This window comes from Syngnathus floridae, chromosome 1 (genome assembly GCF_059516105.1).
Source record: "Syngnathus floridae isolate MCC-2025c chromosome 1, RoL_Sflo_1.0, whole genome shotgun sequence".
NCBI classification, from domain to species: Eukaryota; Metazoa; Chordata; class Actinopteri; order Syngnathiformes; family Syngnathidae; genus Syngnathus; species Syngnathus floridae.
This window is the reverse complement of record NC_142413.1, coordinates 26,610,589-26,634,337: the sequence shown is the minus strand read 5'-3', so window position 1 is coordinate 26,634,337 and position 23,749 is coordinate 26,610,589. Positions and strand designations below refer to the sequence as shown.

General features: G+C 45.9%; 1 protein-coding gene across 2 annotated transcripts in view; it reads right to left on the bottom strand.

The window, feature by feature from the left end:
* nkx1-2b (NK1 homeobox 2b) overlaps nucleotides 1-23,749 on the bottom strand; it is a 47,273-nt gene that overhangs the window by 5,445 nt on the left and 18,079 nt on the right. The gene's annotated exons all lie outside the window — the stretch shown is intronic.

Genomic DNA, 23,749 nt, shown 5'->3' with positions numbered 1-23,749 from the left:
AACATAAAAGTAAAACTTTGTTAACTTTTAAAACCACAAAAGTGTACTGAAATAAGTTTTAAATGTGCCTACTGTCTTTCACTTTTTCTGCTTTTTGGCAGTAAACCCAAATACCTTGAGCATGGCAGTACTTTACACCCATTTCAGAGTTTCCTGAAAATGGAGCTGCAGGTACAACAGCACTGACTCTGAACCTGGTGATCCTGAAAGGGGGATCCTTCCATCTGTGGTCCCTTCTCAAGGTTTCTCATTTTCCCCTGGCAGGGTTTTTTTGAGTTTTTCCTTGCCCTTTTGGGAGCTTAAGATCAGGGGATGCTTTGAGAATAATTGTCAATTTTGGCTATGTGAAGCCCTTTGAGACTGTTTGTGATTTAGGGCTATACAAATAAACTTGACTTGACTCCAGCAGTGGAGTGACCCAGCTCTTCTGACTTCACTACATTTGGCAAGGTGATATATGCCTCCTGGACTGTTTTATGAAGAATCGGTGATGGTGCTAACAGACAAAGAGGTGATGATCTTATTTTTGAATGGAAGGTTTTTCCTAAGAAACGTTGCTGCCTTGATGTCGCCCTCTCTGAGCAAGCTATACATATTCTACACCCAGGGCTTCTTCGCCACTTTTGCTTTGGTCAAGGCACATTAGCTGAATCTTCCCACGGACAACTTCTTGTCAGGTTACGGCATATCTCTGTTCTGAATATCAATCTTCAACAAGTCATTCACACTCAAGGGATTGCGAGCAGGCTTCCTGAATTCTCTCCCCCCTTCTGCGTAGCATCCTGTACTTTTGCGCTATATTTTGACTGTCTGCTGTATGCACACTTGCTCCATTTTTCCTCCTCTTATTTATTGTTATTTGTTTATTTATTATTTATTCATCACTCCTATTTACTCATTGTTTGTGCCTTCTTGTTTTTATTTTTTTTGTGTTGTTTCCTTGTTTGTATATTGTGTACTATGTATTGTCACCGTGGGATAGTGGGAACGTAATTTCAGTCTCTTTGTGTGTCTTGGCATGTGAAGAAATTGACAATAAAGCAGACTTTGACTTTGAAACTCGGAGGGAAGTTCCCTGAACAGTAGCACTACCTCAGCATGCAACTCATAGACCATGAGTTGATCATGCTGCAACTTCTTCAGGAACACCTGAAAATAAACTGGAAATAACACAAAATTAATTTAAAAGTAGATGATTATTTTGAACCATCACTTCCTGATCACATAGTAATGTAACACTCTTGAAGGTATACTGAAATCCTTATCAATTCAGTTAACCAAAAGATGATTATTTTTGCTGCTCTTTTTTTTACTCAGATTGTAGAGAAAAAATGTACATCAAAATATTAAAAGGGAAAAAATAGTGTGAGTACCTTTTTTTTCAGTTAAAGTGAGCATACCTTTGTATAAATCAATCAAGGCTTTGAGCTTGTCTCAGTTTGAGAAAAGCATGCAGATGCGTGCCTTTCAGTTTTTGATGACATCAGTTACGATCTCTGCAGATTTAGCCATTTCCTGTTGCAAAACACTGATTCTGGCCTTCTCATCAGATGTAACTGCATTCATATTTTCATTTGATTCAGGAGTTCTCTGTAACACAATCATTCAGGCATATACACAAGATTTGAGAGGGACAACAGACATTGCTATATATTTTCTGGCCTACTCGAGATTTTAGATTTTAGAAAGTGAGTTTAATGCAGAGAAAATATGTGGTAATCTGAGAAAACCATTCACATTGAGGAATAGCTACCATATTTATTGTAATTATCGCCCAGGGTGATAATTGGAGAAGGTTTATGTAACGGGGGGGGGGGGGGGGGGGTACTGAAACAAGGACTGAAACTCTCCAAAAATGTCACTGTTTCGAGGATTTTTCTGTCATAGTAGACATCAGCACAAAATTCCTCTACGTATCCCGAGAATGAAATCAAAAGGGCCTTTGCTGCATTTAAGACCATGTGTCCCCACTGATTTCCGAGAGTGACGGTGTACTGTCTTCTTGTGGGTTTGTACTGCCCTCTTGTGGAGAAAGTTGTGTTTTTCAGTTCTGTATGTTTTGGCCCTCGCTCTGCCATAGCGCATTGTAGTTCAGGTAATGCTTCTTTCTACACAGCCAATCCTGCATTTGAAGCCTGTAGATTGTAATTTGGTTCCACAGATATCTGTAAGTACTCTACTGTGCAAAACATTTGCTTGCACCAGGTTACCGAATTGTTCCTTTAATCGTGATTAAGTTTTGAATTGGTATAAAATTCTAAGTGCTAGCTAGCCTCCGTATGACAACGCCTATGTAAATTAGCATAATGCAAACGTAACAAACTTTCCTTTTATTTTTAGGGTTTGCAGATCTGGACTTTGCAGACAACTTGGCTTTACTTAGCCATACCCACCTTGCACTCCAAGAACTAACCAACAATCTGCATGAGCAGGGGGGAAAAGGTCGGCCTACGTATTAACCAAGAGAAGACCCAAGGCCATGACCGTCGTACAAGACCAAAATCTTCCACCACTCATTGTAGGCGAACAGGGCATAGATTACGTTGAGAACTTCACATATTTTGGGAGCAACATCTCAAACATCGGAGATGTCGAGAAGGAGGAGCAGACCAGAATCGGCAAAGCCGCAGCAGTGTTCCAATACCTTCGGAATATCTGGACGTCAAAATCCATCAGTACGTTCACAAACCTATCCCTCTACATGTCAGGGGTCATCCCTACATTCACCTACGCCTGCGAGACGTGGATGAAGACATCAAGCATCACCAACAAGCTGGATGTCTTCCACCGACGGTGCTCCAGATACATCTTGAGGATCTCATGGAGAGACCACATCACCAACGAAGAGGTGATGTGAAGAGCAGGGGTAGCGATACTGTCCGACAGTCTTGAACAGGAGAAGTAGAATGGCTGGGCACGTAGTCCAACTGCCGAGAGAGACCAGCGAGTATGGCAATGGACAGAAGCGGTAAACAGGAAGAGAGAAGATGTGGAGACAAACAGCCAAGGAAGACTTGAGAGAGATGGGAGTCAGCTGGCATGGATCAAGAAGGATCGTCAGTGACCGAAGCAAATGGAGAGAACTCGTCGCCCAATGTTCCAATAGGAACGGGAAGAACTAACTAACTAACTAACTAACTAACTAACTAACTAACTAACTAACTAACTAACTAACTAACTAACTAACTAAATGTTATTTCTGGATTATACTTACTTTTTGCTCAAGTTTTGAACCCTGCGGCTTGTCGTCCATTGCGGCATATTTATGAATATTTCTTGATTTTTGTGATGACTAATACACTTATACACTCGTAAAAAGGCTGTGGACCGCTGTTGTGCGGCACCGCTTTGCTGGGTGGAGGGATATGTGACATGGTCACTGGGGAGTGTTGATCGCGTGTCCATCCGCCAGGCAAATAGTGACATATAATTGACACAAAGAAGAGAGAACAAGATCAAGACGGACATTAATGAAGAAAGGAAACTTTCATACACAAACCCTCATTATGGGGGACAAAGTTTAACTTAAGTTAAAGGCAGTCGATTTGGCTCTTAACGTAGGAACTACAGCTGCTCATGCATGCATTTAGAGCAGTGGTTCTTAACCTGGGTTCGATCGAACCCTAGGGGTACGGTGAGTCAGTCTCAGGGGTTCGGCAGAGCCTCCACTGAGGAGGTCCGAACAAACCTGAATTATTGTGTAAATTCTGATTTGCCAGTATGTAATTTGTTGTGAGTACATGCATTGTGTTGATTTTGTTATTTGAACAAGGGGCTGTTCATGCACGGCTTATTAAAAAACATCGATGTCTTGAATTTCCCAAAAATAATTTTAATTTTCACTAAAGAGGGGTTCGGTGAATGAACATATGAAACTGGTGGGGTTCGGTACCTCCAACAAGGTTAAGAACCACTGATTTAGAGGTTTCTTCCAGTCACGAGGGGGCACTGGGCTATTGTTGATGACATCTTGTTGCATCACCCATTTGTTTCTTTAATTCTCGGTCACGTCTACTCTGGAGCTATACGTGTAGCTCGCCAGTTTAATGTAACTTAGTGCTTTGTAAATGAATAAAATTAGCATAGACCCTCATCATGGAAATGCTAGAAGAAATGCATAAATGCTACAACAAAAGAGAGACTAAGAAAGTGTGTGGCAAAGTATATCTGACGCTATTCCAATCCGACACTGAGGAGGAAGACTTCGATTGTTTCAGTGCACAGGAGGAAGATGAAGACGGCTCTCAGTGACTTTCACTGGTATTTTTTTTAACCAGCCCTGTTAGTGCTGTGCTACCGTGTTGCTGCTGTGTTACTGCTGCGGTATGCAGTGTTCCCTCTAAGCTTTGCAGCTGCTCGCGCAGTCTCTGCGCACAAGAAACTCCATGCTGCACACAAAATAGAATTGAGTATAAACTGATTGATAAACATCTAATGTTAGACGTAATCTAATCTAATCAAGCGGACGAATGATTTTCTTTCATTTTTTTTTGTAGTGTAAATCAGTGATTGACAGGTGTCCAGCCAATGATATGATATGGTTCACTTACGCTACATAGCCAAGCATAGCATTGACAGAGCCTGAAAATGTGTCCTGCCTATACATGCCGTGCAGGTTAGCTAGCTAACAACAGTGTGGCGGAGTCAAGAGATGCAAATGCTAAGTTAGCTAACCCCTTATCATGGTGAAACGAACGAGCAGCGACACATCCACTCACCAAGCCAAAGTAAATAAGAGATGCGGCGGTCCTTTTAAGATGGTATGGTTGTCGGACTTTGTCCAAATAAAAGAGCAAACGGTGAAATTGGGTGTGATTTTCTCTTTTTCGAATGAGAATGGTCTACTATGCAAAACATGCAGTGAAGCCAAAGTGTTTACGGAGGAAAAAATATGGACTGAATGGAGGTGCGGCTACCTCAAGCGTCACATTCAGCAGAAATGTCATTTGAAAGCTGTTGGAATTGTACAAAGACTCAAGATGGGACAGGGGATTGGTACACTATTGTGGAAGAGCGCAAAAGACCGACAGAAAAGGAATGAGCTGTCACACAAAACAAAATCCGACCCCGAGCAATATTGTTCTCATTAACAATAGTTTATTTATGTGTGTGTGTGTGTGTGTGTGTATGCGTGCGTGTGTTTATTTATTTATTTATTTATTTATTTATTTATTTATTTATTTATTTATTTATTTATTTAATTGTTTATTTCATCAAGTGTTGCACACAGTGGTCCACAGTGTGTACAGGGAGCTTGTGTGTTTACACAGACACTTGAAAAATTAGAGCCCTATTATCCAGCCCTATTAGTGCTGTTTTACTTCCGTGTTGCTGCCGTATCACAGGCATTGTTTGGCAGAAAAGTTAAGGTATGTTATTAACTCTTCCTGTGTACCGTCTTTCTTTGTAAATAACTCGTGGGTACATGTGGCTATGGTGCCGTATTAAAAAAAAAGATTTTCTCCTAAATTTTGCTGGTGAGGCTTATAATCAGGTGCGGCTTATAGTCCAGAAATTATGGTAACTAACTAACTAACTAACTAACTAACTAACTAACTAACTAACTAACTAACTAACTAACTAACTAACTAACTAACTAACTAACTAACTAAGATACTGTCGGTGGGTGGGTCTAGTTCATATTGTAATTGTCTGATTGTAATGAATCATTATGCTTTCTTACAGTTACGGTTTTACAGTCACATCTAGTAAAGTACCAAAACAGGAAGAGGCTTCCTGGTCTGAATTGGAGGAAACTGTTAGCTATCTGTAAAGCAAGTTCATAAACACTAGTGGAGGCAGAATAAATGGATTTTCTTTTCTTATCTGTGTCCCCACACCAGACCTTTTTCCTCTAATGACATTATAGTTAACCAACAGAACAAAACAACCTGATTCCAGTTTAGTCTGTTTAAATTGAGCATATCGGTCCAAGTATGCGTGAGTGTCGTGACATGTCCAATATTGACTTTTCTTGAGGCCAGCTCAGTGGCCTAGTAGTAGAGTGTCCACCCTGAGACTGGAAGGTTGTGGGTTCAAACCCTGGCCGGGTCATACCAAAGACTATAAAAATGGGACCCATTGCCTCCCTGCTTGGCACTCAGCATTAAGGGTTGGAATTGGGGGGGTTAGATCACCAAATGATTCCCGGGCGCGGCACCGCTGCTGCCCACTGCTCCTTTCAGGTATGGGTTAAATGCAGAGACAAATTTCACCGCACCCAGTTGTGTGTGTGACAATCATTGGGACTTTAACTTTTAACATATCATTTACTCATATCCTCATCAAACTATCTAACCAGAACACTGAGGATCCTGTCCATGTTCACATTTGTTCACTCATCAACATTTAAAGAGAAAATCTTTGCTTGCAGTCTGGCTGACAATTCTGGTTTGAGCTGGCTAGCTATGCCATGTGTGCAGATGTAGGAGGTGTGTGCATTGGATATTGACAATCTGGAAAGTGCGCTTCAATCTTCACCGACCAACTGTACAAACTCAACTAGTATCTGCTGCATGGTCAATGGCAAGTTATTCTCCGCTATAAAAGCACACGTGCGCACTTTCAGGTTGCACACGCAGTCAGCCATAGTCAGCCATGTGCATACCTCGTGGTTGTTGAGGGTTTACCAGGCAGCAAGGACGTGTACTGAAGTGATTGTATGGCAGCTTTATGTCTCTGCCTGGTGGTGCGTTAACACCTTCTTGACATTACTGCCATACTGTATTTTGTTATGACGTACCAAGCACATACAAACACCTAGCAGTTGCACCACAAACCAATAGGCTTTCTATTTGCCCCTATTTTTGCGAGTCATGCTACATAATTTAACCTAAAAAAAAGACTATAATGAATAGCAACATATATAACATTGGAAATGTGGACTCATGCCATCTGCTGTTACCATGGGTGAAGCAATGAAACGAGTACTGGGCTGCTGAAATTTACAAGCATGAGATCTAAGATTTCTCTCTTGAAACAGGGCAAAAACCTGAAGGAGTCAAAAGTCTTCATCAATGAGCATCTCAGCAGGCAAAACACAACCATAGCATGGAAAGCCCGGCAGCTGCAGAAGGAGGGAAAGATCCAAACTCCAGAATCGACATGACACCGAATGGGTCATCGCTGGAGAACGCCAGCCAGCCAGCCAGCCAGCCAGCCAGCCAGCCAGCCAGCCAGCCAGCCAGCCAGCCAGCCAGCCAGCCAGCCACTTTCTATACCGCATGTCCCCACGGGGGTCACAGGCAGTCATTGTGCAGTAGGCGGGGTACATCAGCCAATCGCAGGGCACACAGAAACAACTATTCGCACTCGCATTCACACCTAGGGTCAATTTGGTGCTCAATCAGCCTACCATGCATGTTTTGGGGATGTGGGAGGAAACCGGAGTGCCTGGAGAAAACCCACCCGGCCACGGGGAAACATGCAAACTCCACACAGGGAGGGCCGGAGGTGGAATCGAATCCACACCCTCCGTGAGGCGACTATAACCAGTGCCCCACCCATGACTATCAGACCTACGTATACAGATCAAAGTGTTGGAGGAGCTGAAGACATTTTATGAAAGAAAAAGCTACACTAAATATGTAATCTGCAGCTATGCAGATGTAGGAGGTGTGTGCATTGGATATTGACAATCTGGAAAGTGCACTTCAATCTTCAGCGACCAATTTTACAAATTCAACTTGTAACTGCATCATAGAAAAAATAAAAACTGGCCATATGCAGCAGCTCACAGATCACCTTAACACAAAAGACACCACTGGAAGTATACAATTCACCCACGAAGAAGAAATAGTAGATCATACCATTGCATTTTTAGATATCAAAATACAGCACACAGACAGCGGAGACATTAAAAATAAAAATTCACAGAAAACCCACCCACACCGATCAATATTTATTATGGACATCAGAACACCCCACAGCACACAAAATGTCAGTCATCAGAACACTACCGTAATTTCCGGACTATAAGTCGCGTTTTTTTTTTCATAGTTTGGGTGGGGGGGCGACTTATACTCAGGAGCGACTTATATGTTTTTTTTCACAAATTTTTACTTGATCATTAAGACATCACTTACTTACAAGTATAGTTGACCACTTCCCATGTTATGTTTAGTATAGTTGATCACTTCACATGCTTTTATATCTTTATCTTGAACATATTCAAAACATAAAAATAGAGAAAACATCAAATAAAGCAATTAACACTTTAAAGCACCATATCCAATTCCACTGTCTGCTGTATGTACACTTGCTCCATTTTTGCTCCTCTTATATTTATTATTATTTATTATTATTATTTGTTTATCATTTACCGTATTTGCCGGTGTATTGGTCGACCTTTTTCGATCCAAAATCGACCGAAAAAAATCGACCTCGACTTATACACCGAGTCATAAAATTTAACTTCGTATTCATCGCTTCAAATGTGATGGTAACCAAGGCCGTTTCTCATGCATCTCATTGTGCGTTGCACTTAGAAAATTTGAACCGGGCGGCGTGCGCGAGTGCGCGGCCCGCTGGAAGTCGAATGAGGCGCCGCCACCACCTCCACGGTGCTTATAAACAGCCGATCCGCTCGGCGGGGGCTATTTTCGGCCACTTGGCTCGTGCGCACGGCCTCCCGGATGTGCCGGGCGGGTGCGCGAGCTCGCCGGCCGCTGAAAGTCGAATGAGACGCCGCGACCACCTCCGCGGTGCTTATAAACAGCCGATCCGCTCGGCGGGGGCTATTTTCGGCCACTTGGCTCGTGCGCACGGCCTCCCGGATGTGCCGGGCGGGTGCACGAGCTCGCCGGCCGCTGGAAGTCGAATGAGGCGCCGCCACCACCTCCGCGGTGCTTATAAACAGCCGATCCGCTCGGCGGGGGCTATTTTCGGCCACTTGGCTCGTGCGCACGGCCTCCCGGATGTGCCGGGCGGGTGCGCGAGCTCGCCGGCCGCTGGAAGTCGAATGAGGCGCCGCCACCACCTCCGCGGTGCTTATAAACAGCCGATCCGCTCGGCGGGGGCTATTTTCGGCCACTTGGCTCGTGCGCACGGCCTCCCGGATGTGCCGGGCGGGTGCGCGAGCTCGCCGGCCGCTGGAAGTCGAATGAGACGCCGCGACCACCTCCGCGGTGCTTATAAACAGCCGATCTGCTCGGCGGGGGCTATTTTCGGCCACTTGGCTCGTGCGCACGGCCTCCCGGATGTGCCGGGCGGGTGCGCGAGCTCGCCGGCCGCTGGAAGTCCAATGAGGCGCCGCGATCTCCTCCGCGGTGCTTATAAAGTGCCGATCCGCTCAGCTTGGAGCTATTTCCGGCCTCCCGTTGGTGCCGGGTGGCGTGCGCGAGCTCGCCGGCCGCGATCTCCTCCGCGGTGCTTATAAACAGCCGCATGCGCACGGCCTCCCGGAATTTGAACACATTTCGTCAATAAATTTCGCATATTGAATTTTGAAGTTTAATATAATGCAACAATTGAGCTCGACTTATACAAAGGATATATCATAAAATCGTAAATTTCCGTCGAATTTTAGGGGGTCGACTTATACACCGAGTCGACCTGTACACCGGCAAATACGGTATTCAACACTCTTATTTATTCATTGTTTGTGCCTTCTTGGTTTTTTTTTTGTGTTGCTTGTATGCATATGTGTACTATCTCACCGAGGGATAGTGGGAACGTAATTTCAATCTCTTTGTGTGTCTTAGTATGTTAAAAAAAAATTGACGATAAAGCAGACTTTGACTTTGATAAAACAACCAAAAAAAATTATATTTTAAGACGAAACTGGATGAGGGCGCTCTAAATTTCACAGTTGGCCGTGACTCATCAATTGGGTGGGCTTAAGAAAAATGGCACCAAAAAGAAACTCACATTTTGCAGGTTACAAACTTCAAGTTGTAAAATATGCAGCTGAAAACAGTAATCGAGCAGCAGAAAGAAAGTTTGGAGAACCGTGATGTACCAATGGATTACTATTTCAAGTGACGTCAGTGGCACCGCGCGGCGCGACCCACGTAAGGACTACCAGCATCATCAGCGGTGATCATTTCTAAGTGACACGGAGGACAAAAAGTTTAAAGGAATTAAGGATTTGGAGTGACATAGAAGGTTTGAAAAACTATTATGGCTTTTACGCACACCCGGTCCTACTCTACTGAGTCGGGGGCCGGCGCTCGGCCGAGTGGCTGTCCGCGAACGGTGTGTGGGGCTCGGACATGGCCATTACGCATGCCCGGTCCTATGCCATGGAGCTCTCGTGTCTGGAAGTCCACGCCGCCACACGCTTGGAAGTTTGTTTTGTTTAATAAAGAGCCGTTTACCAAACCCATGTCTATCCTTGTACTTTGTTAACGCTACAATATAGTTATATAGTAGATCTGTGGAATAAAGACGAGGCTGACGATGTTGACAAAAGACGAGGAATTTGATCGATGGATTTAATGGATTTAAAGTGCACGGATGGTTTGATAATATTATTGGCTTGTATTATAGTTATTTGAAATATAGTTTATCTATCGTTATATGAGCCTGTGGAATATTTTGAAGTGCAAGCGCCCTCAGCCGTGCGCACTCATTGTTGACAAAGAACGATCGATGGATTTAATGAATTGGAGTGACACCGATGGTTTTATAAACATGTTATTCATGTAATAGTTGTCCTTAATGACTCTATATGTTACGTCAGGCCCGTTCTCAGCTCTTTGTTTGTGTTTGTCACGTTAGCATACCCATCGTTTAGGCTGTTGTTGCTATCGTTTAGCCTGTTGTTGCTCGTTCATGACTGTTTTTGGTGTGGGATTTTGTTGAATAAATTGCCCCCAAAATGCGACTTATACTCCGGAGCGACTTATATATGTTTTTTTTCACTTTTTGGGGCATTTTATGACTGGTGCGACTTATACTCCGGAGCGACTTATAGTCCGGAAAATACGGTATTAGTACTACGAATGCGCAACAATAATCACGGACCCAGAAAACAGAACAACAGAAGAGAAGCACATTCAACAAGCACTAAAAACATGTCAATATCCACAATGGGCAATAAACAAAAGAGCAGCACAAGTAAAGAAAAACCAAAAACGGAACCAAACAAAAAAAAGAAAACCACCAATAAGACAGAAAACAGAGGAATGGTAACACTACCGTACATCAGAGGAATCACAGAAAAAATACAGAGAGCAATGCGAAAATATCACATCAGCAAACCGGTCAAACCACACAGAAAACTGAGACAGTTGTTAGTACACCCCAAGGACAAACTGAAACAAGACAACAAGTGCAACGCAATATATGAAATACCGTGTCAAATATGCAATAAAATATACATCGGTGAAACGGGAAGGAGCTTCAGCACAAGGAAGAAAGAACACTAAAAGTAACGCGAGAAGGAGACGGACAAGATACACACAAGAGCGACAAAGGAAAATGAACTGCAAGAGACCTACAAATCAGCCATAACAGATCACTGCAAAAGGGAGAACCATATCATGAATTGGAACAAAGCCATCCGCAAAGTCATCCGCACCGAAGAAAACCGACACCACCGCTGGATTATGGAGGCAATAGAAATCAGACAAAAAGGACAACACACCATGAACTGAGATGAGGTTCTCACACACCTGGACCAGTGTTTTGGAGCGGCGAGAGGACAGCAGGGGGTGTGACCCACCTGTCAAATCTGACAGGAGGGTCACGCCCTCGTAGTAACAACAGCTGAAAAATATGTGTCACACACACCATCGTGTGACACTCTCTGAAGAAGGCGGAAGTTGCTGCCGAAACTGTCAGAAAACTTTTTTTAAGGTAAGACCTGCTCAATTTGTCTAAATAAAGGAATACAATGGCTATGATCAAATTGACATCAACCTGGGAATAAATTATCAGATGACGCAAATGAAGCTATTGATCCAGACATTCATTACCGTATTTTTCGCACCATAAGGCGCACTAGATTATAGGGCGCACCCTCATTGAATTTTTTATTTTAGAAATTATGTCATATACAGGGCGCACCGGATTAAAATGCGCATACAATAGAAGCTATACTGCAAACAACAAACTGAGGTTGACTAGGGTTGCGGCATGCATCCACTAGCCAATAACCAATGAGCCCTCTGTAAACAATCGCGATTCTCAAACTATCTCCTATATAATGATCGGAACTAACTTAAATTCGATCTACCACATTGGTACTGCTTACTTATGTTTCCCTTCCATATCTATCCGTAAATTTACTCGAAACATTAACAGAGCAGCCTATTTTGAAATGAAATAGCCTCGTGCGTATAGCAGCTATCATTATAGCATTAGCCACCCGCAAACTCCCATGAGCCTCAGCTCGCAGACTCCCATGAGCCTCAGCAAAGTGTCGTGGCAGCCCCCTGTAAACAATCGCGTTTCTCGAACTATCTCCTATAAAATGATCGGAACTGACTAAAGTTCGATCTAACAAATTAGTACTGCTCACTTATGTTTCCTTTCCATATCGATTCGTAAATTTACTCGAAATATTAACGGAGCAGCCTATTTTGAAATGAAATAGCCTCGCGCGTATACCAGCTATCATTATAGCATTAGGCACCCGCAAACTCCTATAAGCCTCAGCTTGCAGACTCCCATGAGCCTCGGCAAAGAGTCGTGGCAGCCCCCTGTATACAATCACGTTTCTCAAAATCTCTCCCATAAAAGTGATCGGAACCAACTAAAGACTGATTTAACACATTGGTGCTACTTATTTGTGATTCCGTTGGATATTGATTCATAAACGTACTCGAAAACATTAACGGAACAGCCTATTTTGAAATGAAATAGCCTCGCGGGTACAACAGCAATTCAGTGACGCCCCCTGACCATGGTTGCCGTAATGCTGGGAAGCGATGCGACCTTGTAATTTACTAGTCGTACTGAAACATTTTGGCAGAGCGCTGTGTACAACCAGTATGGATCAACAAATTCATCAATTGATCCATCTACAAGGCGCTCTGCATCACAAGGCGCACTGTGGTTTATTGAGTAAATTTTAAGTTTTTAAGTGCGCCTAATAGTGCGGAAAAAAAAAGGACTATCGTAATGGAATGATGTGGATATTACTTGGAAGAACAGTTTAACAATGGCATCTGTGGTCTAATCCAGTGTTCCCCAACCTTTTTGGCGCCACGGACCGGTTACGTGTCAGAAATATTTTCGCGGACCGGCCTTTATATAACTAAATAATACATTTATATATATATATATATATATATAAATATATATATATACACTGCTCCAAAAAAATTAAGGAACACTGAAAACACCAGATTTCAATGGTGACATTTTTTGGGGGGTTTATCTATACTATTATGGACAGTTTAATGTCTCAGGAAAAAAAGGATGCCACATCTTTTAATGGAAATAAACGTTTTCAGCCTACAGAGGGCTCAGTATACGACACCCCAAAAATCAAAGTGAAAAAATGATATGGCAGGCTTTTTGCCTAAATTCAATTTCTGCAACTCAAAATTCTTTTCAATATCGTGTGGCCCCCACGAGCTTGTATGCATGCTTGACAACGTCGTGGCATGCTCCTAATGAGATGACGGATGGTGTCTTGTGGGATGTCCTCCCAGATCTGTCTAAGGGCATCAGTGAGCTCCTGTAAAGTCTGAGGAGCAACCTGGCGGCGTATGATGGACCGAAACATTATGTCCCTGAGGTGTTCTGTCGGGTTTAGATCAGGTGATCATGAGGGCCATTCAATTGTGTCAATTCCTTCATCCTCCAGATACTGTCTGCATACTCTTGCCACAACAGGCCAGGCATTGTTGTGGATCAGGAGAAACCCAGGACCTACTGCACCAGCGTAGGGTCTGACCATGGGTGCAAGGATTTCATCTCGATGCCTAATGGCAGTCAGACTGCCATTCTCTAGCCTGTAGAGGTCTGTTATTCCCTCCATGGAAATGCCTCCCCAGACCATCACTGACCCACCACCAAACCGGTCATGCTGAATGATGTTGCAGGCAGCATAGCGCTCTCCTTGTTTTCTCCAGACCCTTTCACGTCCATCACAGGTGCACAGGGTAAACCTGCTCTCATCTGTGAAAAGCACAGGGCGCCAGTGGCAAACTTCCCAATTCTGGTGTTCTATGGAAAATGCCAATCGAGCTCCACGGTGCTGAGCAATGAGCACAGGAAACACTACAGGACGTCGTGCCCTGAGGCCACCCTCGTGAAGTCTGTTTCTGACTGTTTGGGCAGAGACATTCACACCAGTAGCCTGCTGGAGGTCATTCTGTAGGGCTCGGGCAGTGCTCAACTTGTTCCTCCTTGCACAAAGCAGCAGATATCGGTCCTGCTGATGGAATGAGGACCGTCTACGGCCCTGTGCAGCTCTCCTAGAGTAACTGTCTGTCTCCTGGAATCTCCTCCATGCTCTGGAGATTGTACTGGGAGACATATCAAATATTCTTGCAACAGCATGCATGGATGTGCCATCCTGGAGGAGTTGGACAATCTGCACAACTTCAGGAGGGTTAAGAAATTGCCTCATGCTCCCAGTCATGATAATGAATCTAGCTAAAGCCAACACTTGTGGAAAAACAGTTAAAAAAGATCAAGAGGGAGGAACTTGAAATGGCCTCCACCTGCAAAATCAGTCCTGTTTTGGGGACCATCTCATTGTTGCCCCTCTAGTGCACCTGTTGTTAATTCCATCAACACCAATGCGGCTGAAACTGATTAACAACCCCCTCTGCCATGTACCTGACCAAAACCTTATCAGAAAAGTGTAATTGAATTCATGCCATACTCTGATAAAAAACTGTTCCTTTAATTTTTTTGAGCAGTGTATATACGTATCCCCTCCGTGAGTCGTCACCTTATCGTGGTGGAGGGGTTTGCGTGCCCCTATGATCCTAGGAGCCATGTTGTCGGGGGCTTCATGCCCCTGGTAGGGTCACCCATGGCAAACGGGTCATAGGTGAGGGGCCAGACAAAGCACGGCTCACAGAAACCCTTATGATGATTGATATAAATGGACTTTGTTTTCCCTCGCCCGGACGCGGTTCACCGGGGCCTCCCTCTGGAGCCAGGCCTGGAGGCGGGGCTCGAAGGCGAGCGTCTGGTGGCCGGGCCTTCGCCCATGGGGCCCGGCCGGGCATAGCCCGAAATGGAAACGTGGGTCCCCCTTCCCATGGGCTCACCACCTGTGGGAGGGGCCGAAGGGGTCAGGTGCAATGTGAGCTGGGCGGCAGCCAAAGGCAGGGACCTTGGCGGTCTGATCCCTGGCTGCAGAAGCTGGCTCTTGGGACATGGAATGTCACCTCTCTGGCTGGAAAGGAGCCCGAGCTGGTGTGCGAGGCAGAAAAATTCCGACTAGATATAGTCGGACTAGCCTCCACGCACAGTTTGGGTTCCGGTACAAGCCCTCTCGAGAGGGGCTGGACTCTCTTCCACTCTGGAGTTGCCCACGGTGAGAGGCGTCGAGCAGGTGTGGGTATAGTTATTGCCACCCGGCTGGGCGCCTGCACATTGGGGTTCACCCCGGTGAACGAGAGGGTAGCCTCCCTCCGCCTTCGGGTGGGGGGACGGGTCCTGAGTGTTGTTTGTGTCTATGCACCAAACGACAGCTCAGAGTACCCACCCTTCTTGGGGTCCCTGGAGGAACTGCTGGAGAGCGCTCCTTCTGGGGACTCCATCGTTCTACTGGGTGACTTCAATGCTCACGAGGGCAATGACTGTGAGACCTGGAAGGGCGTGATTGGGAGGAACGGCCCCCGCGATCTGAACCCGAGCGGTATTCTATTGTTGGACCTCTGTGCTCGACACGGATTTTCAATAATGAACACCATGTTCAAGCATAAGAGTGTCCATGTGTGCACTTGGCACCAGGACACCCTAGGCCGCAGTTCGATGATCGACTTTGTAGTCATGTCATCAGATTTGCGGCCGCATGTTTTGGACACTCGGGTGAAGAGAGGGGCGGAGCTGTCAACTGATCATTGTTAGGGTTTTTCAGATTATCCTTATCGTATGATTATGTTGGAATGCAACCGATAATGAATAAGATAACTTGTCCCATCCTACACAAGGTCGTAAAACATCCCCTGATATGTTTTGACTAGAGCACAAGGGCTTCCTACTCAGCCTACTCTTACCCCCACTCTGTTTCTCTTAATAAATATGCCCTTGCAGGAGGGAGCGTTTTAGACTTCACTCCTTCAACGTGTGAGCTCTCCACCTGCAGGTGTCTAAAAGGACTTGCTTGTCTCCCGTGTGGTTCTTGCAAAATAAGTTGGAGTGAGCGAACCTCGAACAATCACCACCTAGTGGTGGGTTTGCTCCGATGGTGGGGGAAGATGCCGGTCCGACCTGGCAGACCCAAACGCTCTGTGAGGGTCTGCTGGGAACGTCTGGCAGAATCTCCTGTCAGGAAGAGCTTCAACTTCCACCTCCGGCAGAGCTTTTCCCACGTCCCGGGGGAGGCGGGGGACATTGAGTCTGAGTGGACCATGTTCCACGCCTCCATTGTTGAGGCGGCCGACCGGAGCTGTGGCCGTAAGGTCGTTGGTGCCTGTCGTGGCGGCAATCCCCGAACCCGCTGGTGCACACCGGCGGTAAGGGATGCCGTCAAGCTGAAGAAGGAGTCCTATCGGGCCGTTTTGGCCTGCGGGACTCCGGAGGCAGCTGACAGGTAGTCAAGCGGAACGTGGCTTCGGCGGTTGCTGAGGCAAAAACCCGGGCGTGGGAGGAGTTTGGTGAGGCCATGGAAAATGACTTTTGGACGGCTTCGAGGAAATTCTGGTCCACCATCCGGCGTCTCAGGAGGGGGGAGCAGTGCAACGTCAACACTGTTTACAGTGGGGATGGCGTGCTGCTGACCTCGAATCGGGACGTCGTGAGTCGGTGGGGAGAATACTTCGAAAATACACGCCTTCCATTGAGGAAGCAGGGCCTGGAGACTCTGAGGCGGATTCTCCAATCTCTGGGGTCGAAGTCACTGAGGTAGTTAAAAAACTCCTCGGTGGCAAGGCCCCGGGGGTGGATGAGATCCACCCGGGGTTCTTAAAGGCTCTGGATGTTCTGGGGCTGTCATGGCTGACACGCCTCTATAACGTTGCGTGGACATCGGGGACAGTGCCTCTGGATTGGCAGACTGGGGTGGTGGTTCCCCTCTTTAAGAAGGGGGACCGGAGGGTGTGTTCCAATTACAGGGGAATCACACTCCTCAGCCTCCCTGGTAAGGTCTATTCAGGGGTGCTGGAGAGGAGGGTCCGTCGGGAGGTCGAACCTCGGATTCAGGAGGAGCAGTGTGGCTTTCGTCCTGGCCGTGGAACAGGGGACCAGCTCTACACCCTCGGCAGGATCCTCGAGGGTGCATGGGAGTTCACCCAACCAGTCCACATGTGTTTTGTGAACTTGGAGAAGTCGTTCGACCGTGTCCCTCGGGAGGTTCTGTGGAGGGTGCTTCGGAGTACAGGGTGCCGAGCCAACTGATAACGGCGGTTCGGTTCCTGTATGACCGATGCCAGAGTTTGGTCTGCATTTCCGGCAGTAAGTCGGATTTGTTCCCAGTGAGGGTTGGACTCCGCCAAGGCTGCCCTTTGTCACCGATTCTGTTCATAATTTTTATGGACAGAATTTCTAGGCACAGCCGAGGCATTGAGGGTGTCCGGTTTGGGGACCTCAGCATCGCGTCTCTGCTTTTTGCAGATGACGTGGTGCTGTTGGCTTCTTCAGGCCGTGATCTCCAGCTCTCGCTGGAACGGTTCGCAGCCGAGTGTGAAGCGGTCGGGATGAGGGTCAGCACCTCCAAATCCGAGTCCATGGTCCTTGATCGGAAAAGGGTGGAATGCCCTCTCCGGATCGGGGATGAGATCCTGCCCCAAGTGGAGGAGTTCAAGTATCTTGGAGTCTTGTTCACGAGTGAGGGGAGGATGGAGCGCGAGATCGAAAGGCGGATCGGTGCAGTGTCGGCAGTAATGCGGACCCTGTACCGGTCCGTTGTGGTGAAGAGAGAGCTGAGCCAAAAGGCAAAGCTCTCAATTTACCGGTCGATTTACGCTCCTACCCTCACCTATGGTCACGAGCTATGGGTCGTGACCGAAAGAACGAGATCCCGGATACAAGCGGCCGAAATGAGTTTTCTCCGCAGGATGTCCGGGCTCTCCCTTAGAGATAGGGTGAGAAGCTCGGTCATCCGGGAGAGACTCGGAGTAGAGTCGCTACTCCTCCACGTTGAGAGGAGCCAGAGGAGGTGGCTCGGGCATCTTATCAGGATGCCTCCTGGACGCCTCCCTGGGGAGGTGTTCCGGGCATGTCCCACCGGTAGGAGACCCCGGGGATGACCCAGGACGCGCTGGAGAGACTATGTCTCTCAGCTGGCCTGGGAACGCCTTGGGATCCCCCGGGATGAGCTGGATGAAGTGGCTGGGGAGAGGGAAGTCTGGGAGTCCCTCCTAAAGCTGCTGCCCCCGCGACCCGACCCCGGACAAGCGGAAGAAGATGGATGGATGGATGGATGGATGGATGGATGGATGGATGGATGGATGGATGGATGGATGGATGGATGGATGGATGGTATATACGTATATATAAGCGGCTCGGTGGTGCACTGGCTAGCACGTCCGCCTCACAGTTAGGAGGGTGCGGATTCGATTCCACCTCCGGCCTTCCCTCTGTGGAGTTTCCATGTTCTCCCCGTGTCCGCGTGAGTTTTCTTGGGGCACTCCGGTTCCCTCCCACATTCCCAAAAACATGCTTGGTAGGCCTGATTGAGCACTCCAAAGTGCCCCTTGGTGTGGGTGCGAGTGCGGGTGGTTGTTCGTCTCTGTGTGCCCTGTGATTGGCTGGCAATCAGTTCAGGGTGTCCCCCGCCTACTGCCAGATGACGGCTGGGATAGGCTCCAGCACGCACGCGACCCCCGTGGGGATAAAGTGGTACAGAAAATGGATGTATATATATATATATATATATATATATATATATATGAAAAATGGGCTACTGGAACAAGACACAAATGGGCGAGATGCGAGAATAAGGATCTGTTGGAATGCTACTACTCTAGCAACCCGAGCGAGAGGGGTTACATGCGGAGAATGCGGGAACAATGGCAACTTCAATACCCACAGTCAACACTATCGGCCAAGCAACTAGTAGCTCAGTGTTCCAATATCCATAAACGGCACCTGCTATCACACCTCGAGATTGATGAGATACAACACAAATGCCATAACGAAGGCCAACCAGAGCACCAGGTCAGAGACGAGTTAAATCCATGTAAAAGTCCAGAGGTTGGGTACGAAACCCCAATAAGCATAATCAAGCTGAACGAGGCAGCAACTGACCTGAAGAACAAGATCACGGTGAGAATGAATGCTCGGGAACCTAGATACACACTGCAGAGGCTAAGTGAAGTACCCTCAGAAAGTCTCCTAGAAGATGTGAATGCAGCATTGACAACAATTCCTACGGCTACCATCACTGAAACCAATGAGCTGATATACACCTCAGCAGCAGTGATCCTAGAAATGCTTGGCTACAAAGAAGAATGACCATATGCGACCACAACAGTGCCCACCATGGAAGAGAAGGCTGGAGGCCAAAATCAAGATAGCACGGAGAGAAGTGAGCCAAATGACAGAGGCCCAGAAAGGTGCAATGAAAAAGCAAGATGCACTAGGGGCAGTAACCCCCAAACTGGAGGAGTGGCTGAAACAGATCCCAGGAAAAACATCTGACATCTCAGTCCAGAAAAGTGCAGTACTAGGAACAGCAAAGATACTGCGTAGAACCCTCAAGCTCCCAGGCCTCTGGTAGAGGACGCGAGCTTGAAGGGAAAAAGAAACCACCCACGGGGGGTGAGGAAAAAGTTTTTTATATATATATATATATATATGTGTGTGTGTATGAAAATATATAATATATTTATAATAAATATATAAATACGATGAAATAAAATGATACGACAAATAGACCACATAAAAATAAAACTCACCATTACGTTGAATTGGTGGGAGCACTCAGCTAGTTTCTCAGAAACGAGCCGGTCCCATCTAGGCGTAATCGGAGACAATCTCCTTCTTGTTCACGTTTTTTTCATTCAAAAAATTCCAAAGGTTTGTCTGGATGGATGGATCAGCTTTGCAACTACGTAGCTAGTGACTATGGAGGGGCAAGCACAGGCAGAGGCAGCTCCAGCAGTGGGGACAGCCCCAACATGAGCCCAGGGAGCTGTTATGGCGGGGGCTTCCCGAGCAACTACCTTCAAACCGCCGGAGCCTTTTGAATTCTCAAAACCCAGAGCGTGGGGAAAAGTGGATCAGATGTTTTTGAGCGTTTTAGATTGGTAAATAACCTGAACAATTCCTCAAACAAAATCAAGTTAACACACTTGTGAGAGATGGGAGATGATGCTGACAACGAGCTAAGAGGGCTAACACTAACAGATGTGCAGCGCCAGCAATACAGTGTTTGACAGACACTTTCTTTTGTCCCAAGAAAGAATGGGATTTATGAACGAGCAAAATTCAACGAAGAGTGCAATAGACTTCAGAACCTCATAACAGCATCTTATGCACTGGCAGGAAATTGTGAGTACGGTACGCTTCATGATGACCTTCTAAGAGATAGGCTTGTAGTGGGTCTTAAAGATTCTTCGCTGTCAGAACAAATGCAGATTGACAAAGATCTTAAAGCTATCACAATGGCAAGGCAGTCTGAAGAAATAAAAAGACAGCAGATTGACCTCAAAAGTGAAGTTAGCACAAGTAAACCCGTTGTGGATAGAGTGCATATCAGAAAAGCTAAGACCAAGTTAAAAAACAGAGAACAAAAACTGTTTAAGTGCCCAAAATATCGGCATACAAAACAAAATACTAAGACTGTCCCAAGTGTACCAAAGCCCCGGTACATGGAGCACAGCTAAAAATGCAGAATGGACATTACGTTAGGGTTTGTAGGTCTAACCCAACAGTGAGTGAGGTCCTTAACAGTGCTGATGGACTGTTTCTCAGAAAAGTGGATTCTGGAGAAGAGCCATGGCAGGCGGACATAAACATGAGAGGAAATAAAGTGACTTTCAATTTAGACTCCAGTGCAGATGTTGTCATAAAAGACATTTGAAAAAATCTAACCAAAACACGAGCTGCTGGAGAAAGCACAAAAACTTGTCAGGTGTTGGAATCTACCAGCGAGACTTACACGTATGGTGATGGGCACAACTGGGAAGATTTATGTAGTCAGAAACCTGCGCGTGGCATTGCTGAGAACACCTTCTGTCAGACTGAAACTTATCTCACAAGTTGACACTGTAAACCAAGACACTGTAAGAAAAGTGTATCCCAAGTTGTGTGATGGACTTGGAGTTGTTCAGAAACCATACATGATTTAACTAAAGCTCGACGCAAAACCTTTTTTCACTGAAGGTACCACGGTTTGTGCCCCTTCTGCTCTTTTTGGCAAAGTGAAAGAGGAGCTGCAGAGGATGGAAAAGTCGGGAGCCATTAGTTGTATGGAAGAGCCGATGGATTGAAGCTGTGGAATAGTTGTAGCTTCCAAAAAGGACAATGACAAGGTATGTATCTGTGTGGACATGACACCTAAAAGAGTCAGTGTGTCGTGAAAGATACATTCTTCCTTCTGTGGACCAAACACTAGGTATGCTCACAGGGGCCCAGTATTTTTCAAAGCTCATTGCAAATATGGGCTTTTGGCAAATACCACTTTCCAAAGAGTCAGCCCTCCACACCACATTCATTACACCATTTGGCAGATATCAATTCAACCGATTGCCAGTTGGTATTTCCAGTGCATCTGAGTATTTCCTAAACATGATAGTGACGGAGGTTACAGCTGGCCTTGGAGGTGTCATCTGCCACATGGACGATATTCTTGTTTGGGAATCCACCGTCGAGCAGCATGACAAAAGGTTAAATGCTGTTATGGAGAAAGCAGGTGTTACAACGAATATGCCGAAATGTGAGTTTGGCAAAAAACATGTCAAATTACTCAGGTACATTGTCTCAGCAGAAGGGATTAGCCATGAGCCAGACAAAACCAAAGTTGTTCAAGGCATAAAAGTGCCAAGCAACGGGAGTGAGCTCAGGAGCTTTTTCCAGAATCGTGAACCAAATCGGGAAGTTTATTCCAAATCTCTCAGAAAAGGACAAACCATTGAGTCTTGCTTTTGACTAAAAACATTTGGTACTGGGGGGCACGAACAGCTAAAGGCTTTTTGCAATCTTAAACAAAAACTATCCTCTGCTCCTGTACTCTGTACTGTGCTCTATGACCCAAACAAGCCACAAATAATATCTCCAGACGCTTCATCATACAGGCTGGGGGCAGTCATGCTACAGAAAGTGAGAGAAATGCGAGATGTTCTCTGACTTTATCCTCTGACTGCATTTTGAACTTGAGACAGACCACAAACCGCTGGTTAGTCTTCTGGAAGGACAAGCTTTAGATGCGCTTCCGCCACAAATACTGACATTTTGTATGCACCTGATGAGGTACTTGTACACTATAAAGCACATCCCTGGCAAAAGCCTCACTACTGCTGATACACTTTCACACTTACCACTCACAGTGTTACTGGCAGTGACACAGGTGGAATACACTCATATTTATGTTGGAAAGTTTCTCTGCAAATAATAAATAACTGACAGACCTTAAAAATCAGCTAAAGTCCAACAGCATCTGCTATCAAATCATGAAGTACTGCCTGGAAGTCTGGCCTGATCATAACCAGTTAGAAGAAGCAGAAAAGCATTACTGGCCAGAGAGGGCACCCCAAAGTGTACATAATGGACTTTTACGGAAAGGTACAAGGTTGGTTATTCCTGCTAACATGAGAATTGCCATTATGGGGGAAATACACAAGGGTCACCAGGGTGTGGATAAATGCAGTGAGCGCGGCCGTCAGGCAGTGGGCAAGGTTTAAGCAACCAGATTAGTGAACTTGTCCTCAGATGCAGACAGTGCATACAGGAAAGAGCAAATGTCAGAGAGCCATTAATGCCTAGAGAGCTACCAGAAAGGCCATGGCAGAAGTTAGGTGCTTACTTGTTCACTTTGAAAGTGGTCGACTTCTCTAGGTATATAGATTTTGCTCAGCTCAGTCCAATTTGTTCAGCAAATATTATTGTAAATTTTTAAACCAATGTTTCCACGTCACCAGATGCCAGAGATACTGATAACTGACAATGGCCCAGTTTGCTTGTCAGAAAAATGAAAGATTTTTCAAAAGTACGTACAGTCAAACCTCGGTTTTTGAACGTCTCAAACAAATCGGAATTTGAAAAAAATTGTGAGATTTTTTTGCTTCGGTTGTCAAACAAAATTCAGAGGTCGAACCTCACGAGATGAGCCGAAAGGACCCGAGAAAACCCGACCGCGTGGCCCAGATGCCAACTGACTCCGTTCGTTATTGTATTTTTGTTACTGTGAGGATTGTATTAACCCCTAATCATGCCTCCAAAGAAAGCAAGTGGGAGCAGTAAAGCATCCTAATACACAAAGACGCTCTTAAAACAATGCGACAGTGAGCGCCCGGCACGCTGCGGTTGCGCGATCGGACCAAATTAAGCTCCCTGCGCACTGAGGTCCACTTAAATTTTGGAAAGTACATCAGGACTTTAAAAATATTTTCTAAATTTCAGCGATGGCTCTGTCACAATAATGCGACCAGCACGGTGCAGTTGGCGATGCGCTACGGTTGCGCGTTCGGCGGTGCGCTGCGGTTGCGCGATTGGACAAAAACGCGAAAATAAAAAA